The sequence below is a fragment of the Camelina sativa genome, chromosome 13 (genome assembly GCF_000633955.1).
Source record: "Camelina sativa cultivar DH55 chromosome 13, Cs, whole genome shotgun sequence".
NCBI classification, from domain to species: domain Eukaryota; kingdom Viridiplantae; phylum Streptophyta; class Magnoliopsida; order Brassicales; family Brassicaceae; genus Camelina; species Camelina sativa.
Window position 1 is genome coordinate 19,985,924 of NC_025697.1, and position 4,630 is coordinate 19,990,553.

Genomic DNA, 4,630 nt, shown 5'->3' on the forward strand with positions numbered 1-4,630 from the left:
AAAAAAAAAAAAAAAAAAAAAAAAAAAATTCTTTTAACAAGTGAAGAAATTCTATATAACGACTGCTTAGATAAAGAAACAGTCAGTCAATCATGTATTATTTATCACTGTATTCAATAAGAAGTCGAGATAGATGAGGTTTGCAATATCGAATGAGGCTTCTCACTTAGGTATCTATCTACCATGGATAATTTGGAAGGTTAAAAATGATATATGTTTCTCAGCTACCAGAAATCAACTATGACGACGATTATGGAGAAGACACAAAAGGAATCCAAGGACTTGTTTGAGCATAATGAAGAGGTCAGGTGGTGCCCTCCTCTCTCTACTAAAGGTTCCTTTTAAGTGCATTGTTGTGGGATTGTCTGGATTCCTAGAGGCGTAAAGGGATTCAATGAGGTAGTATAAATGGTCTAAAATGTTTTGTTAAAACATATCAATTTGTCCCTGCAACTGCAATAGATTGGAGGTCCTAGTGTTGGTTACGGTCAGGATGTTAATTTGTCAAGGTTTTGCCAAGTAATACAAAATCAAGTGGCTGCTAGCTAGGTGTTCTCTCAGTGGATCAAGACTGGTTTGCTGCGATCAGATCAAGCTATTACTTGATGGAGCTATTGGTGATTTTCTTTCCTCCTCTAATTAATGTCACACTAACAGAACTGTGCTTTCTTCAAGAACCGTAAGAAGCCTATATATGGTAAATACTTTAGAGATACGTTCCCAAGCAGCAAAGAAAAAGCTTGTGTAATACATCTCACCGTCGTCAATTGCTCCTCCCTATTAATTATTGATGACTTCAACAGTCCATCTACGAACATCACTAGCTCAATTTGTAAGCTCTTATATTATATACTCTGTTTACTGTATGTTTTCTAGTGATATGTCATTCAAACATATCCAATTCAGAAATGATTTTTAATATATATACATATATAGTGTATTGGGGTCTTTTCAGTTTTTTTAAATCTTTCACAACAACGAATTTTTTTTTTTTTTTTAAATAAGCATAAGATCTTTAAAAGAGTTTGAGATGAAATATTAATTACTTGCTGAGAAGGATGGCGTTGTAAACTCCCCCAGAGGAAGACCACACAGAGACGATGTCCAAGAAGCCATGGTTATGGAATGGAAACCTCTGAAATTGAGTAAGATCAGATCCACGTCGCTGGCCATCGAAAAGGCCAATTGACTGAGAACATCGAGAAGGCCAATTTCTTCCTCCTCCACAAGTAAATGTCCTCCACATCGTCTTCGATTCATAATTTCTTCCTCCTCCACAAGTAAATATATCAGAGTTTGATTATCTGGTGAAGATTTTGTTTATCTTTTTTTTTTTCAATGTTTTCCTAACCAGATCTGGGTGATGGATAATTTGATCATGTCGGCTATGGCTAGGTTTTGATAGATGGATATTAATATAAGAAAATTGTAAGGTTATAATTAGGTTGGAATTGTTGTTATACACTTAGATCGAATCGCGAGTGAGAGATTTCTTATTAATTTATCATTTTTAAAAAAGTCAGTTTCCAAAAAAAAAGAAAAAAAAATCATTTTAAATAATGTTTTTATTAGTTCTACACGTAACACGTCGTAGTAAGCTTGTGGTAACGTGGAAGTCATGCGTAGTTCACTGGTTCTGGTTGATATGTGTTTCTTGATACGAAAACTATGTTCAAAGGACGATCGAGTAAAAGAGGGTTTAGAGTATGTTCACTTGGATAGTATAGAAGATTTGGTTGCCGAGAGAATTAACATATGAGTAAATAACTCATGAATGTGGACAAAAATAATACGACACAGAAACAATATATATCACCCTTACGTCACGTGGGTAAATATTGTCGTCATTTTTTCCGAATTTGGAAAGAAAAATCGATAATTTGCATGGACTTACTACGTCAAGCATGGGTTATTGATTTGTCGGGGCAAAAAGGATTTTCAAAAAGGGTAATATAATTTATGCATTACAAACAATATAACAATATTTTTTATACTTAAATAAAATATAACGATATCTTATAATGTTTATATATAAATCAGTTACAATTTAATTAAACATTATTCTTTTTACTCTCTTCTCTCACAAAATATTTTTTAATATCAATATTTTTAACATTAATTCACCCGCATATGGAGTAAAATTATGGTTGCTGTTAGTAATTATTTTGGAATAAGAAATTAATACAATAAAACTACAATGTTGCTCACCAGAACAAGATACATCAGTCTTTGTATTGAAGCATAGAATGACACATCAGTTAAAATAAATACCCAATGAAATTATAACAAATAATACAGCTAAGCTTTGTTTAGCTAAATGGACAAAGGAACAAAACGTGGAGAAACAAAAAATGGTGAAGGTGAAATTGCAATCTCATTCAATAGTTTTCTCAATCTCTTTGTTCTAGATTCAATTTTGTCAGCTCTGTTGATTGAGAACTGTTCTATTCAAAGTTAGACTAGAGATAATCTATTTTCTCTAAAGTTTTGTTATCATTGTTTTGAAGATTTCTATAATCGATTTCTAAATCTACTCTATGTGAGTTTGTTGCAGGTGTAGATGATAACTCCAGCAATGAATACTGGTTTGTTCGTTGGGTTGAAATATCGATTGCTAGGTTAAAGTAATATCGATTGAAGCTAGGGTTAAGGGGGGGGGGGGAATCCATGGACATTCCTCTGTCTCGTCTTAACTAAAATCTGAAGAATATCGATTGTTTCTCAACCGATGAGATTTGTGATTGAGGATCAGAATCAACCACAAGCCAAGAAAAAGCGAGGTAGGCCTAGGAAGTACACTCATGATGGTAGCATTGCGTTGGGTTTAGCTCCCACGTCTCCTCTTCTCTCCGCCGATCTAATTCTTATGGTGTTGTGGTGAAGGTGGTGTTGGAGATAGTGGAGGAAATGGAACTCTGTTGATCCACATGGTAAACGAGACAGAGGAAGACCTCCTAGTTCTAGCAAGAAGCAGCTTGATGCTTTACGTATTAAACAAGAACTATATAGTTTGAATATTTTATCACAATTTGCTTTGGATTACATGCAATTTGATTTGATGGGTTTGTTTTTGTAGGAGGCGCTGCAGGAGTTGGGTTTACACCTCATGTCATCGAAGTGAAAACAGGAGAGGTAAAGTGTTGTTGTTCTGTTTTAGTAATCTCAAAATGTGTTTTATTTCCTGGTTCAAGATTGTAATCTCAAAATGTAACTATATCATTCTTCAAGATTGTAATTTGTTTTGTTTTAGTGAATTTAGATGGAAGAATGAGTGTTGGATGTTGTTCTTTTGGTAAATTGTTATGAAATTTACGTACTACTTTTTTCAGGACATAGCGACAAAGGTGATGGTTTTTTCGGATCAAGGGCCAAGAACAATATGTATTCTCTCTGCAAGTGGTGCAGTTTGTAGAGTTACGCTTCGTCAAGCTTCTCATTCTGGTGGAATCATTTCTTATGAGATTTAAAATTATATTCTTTTTTTAAATCACAATCTGTTTAATCATTTGATGTTCATTTCTTTTGTGATGTGATATAGGTTGTAATGGGAAGCTTTGTTGCGGAAGCAAAGAAACCTAAACAAAGTAGTGTTAACAATGCTAGGGGCCAGAATCCTGAACCGGCTACAACGCCTGCTAACATGTTGAACTTTGGATCAGTCTCTCAAGGACCATCTAGCGAGTCATCAGTAGAGAATGGGAGTGGTTCTCCAGCAATGCACCTCTTCATCCTCATCAGATGCAAATGTATCAACATCTTTGGCCTAATCATGGTCTATGAAAAGAATTTGCTGCGGAATCCTATCTCGGTTTTGGTTTTGGTTATGGTGGAATTGATCTTCTTTCTTTTGAGATAGTCTTATCTCTTCTTTGTTGCTTACACAATCATAAGAAGAGACAAGTTTCATCTCGTTCTTTGTAGTTTTTTCTTTTTAGAGGTTAATACAAAATATATATTTTCAAGTTTTTATAAATATACAATATTAAAAAAATTTAAAAAAATTATTATACTATAATAATTTTCAAAATAAAAAATTTAAATTAAGGACCTCAATTTTAAGTACTACCAATGGACCCACAAAAAATGTTTATGCCGACAAAAAAAAAAGTTTTTTAAGAAGTTGTTAACTTAACTTTTATTCAAAATTAGTAATTAAAAATGTTTTAAGCAATGTTGTTAATACTCTACCAATGGAGATGCTCTTAGTGTGCTTAGAGTCAGTTTGGTGTCAGTTTTGTTCCTAATTATTGCTTAATTTTTTTTCTTAATTTCTACTGCTAAAGTTTTTGTCTTTTTTTTTTTTTAATTAAATTTTCTTGAAAATGATTTTGGTATGTGTGAAGTTTCTGCAGTGTTCAGGCAAGTCTGAGCAGACTCTTCTCATCAAAGCAAGAGGAGGATCAATATTATGCTTAATGAGTTCTTTATTGGACTATGCTCTTGATTTGTTACTTTTTACCTTAGTTATGCACTCAAGCAGGGAGAGTTTTTATGGTTGCCTTGCAGGATGAGTTAGTGTCATTAATTGCTTGAGTATCAAACTGCGCTAAAAAGGGAGAGCTCTTGTACTTACTCCCATTTTCTAGTTGTTGGGGCTGCTATGCTTGTGTCATTGCTGCTATCACAACTT

At 33.7% G+C, this 4,630-nt stretch overlaps 1 protein-coding gene and 1 pseudogene across 3 annotated transcripts in view; one reads left to right on the forward strand and one right to left on the reverse strand.

The window, feature by feature from the left end:
- Nucleotides 1–1,483, reverse strand: part of LOC104737225 (DNA damage-binding protein 1-like) — a 3,974-nt gene extending 2,491 nt beyond the window's left edge. For 2 of the 3 annotated variants that reach the window (XM_010457351.2, XM_010457349.2), the window contains exon 1: nucleotides 1,047–1,482. The gene's annotated coding sequence lies outside the window, so the exon portion shown is untranslated. Of the gene's footprint in view, nucleotides 1–1,046 lie in introns of all 3 variants that reach the window. The other variant, XR_002034785.1, reaches the window with a different exon arrangement.
- LOC104738398 lies at nucleotides 2,318–3,467 on the forward strand (annotated as a pseudogene).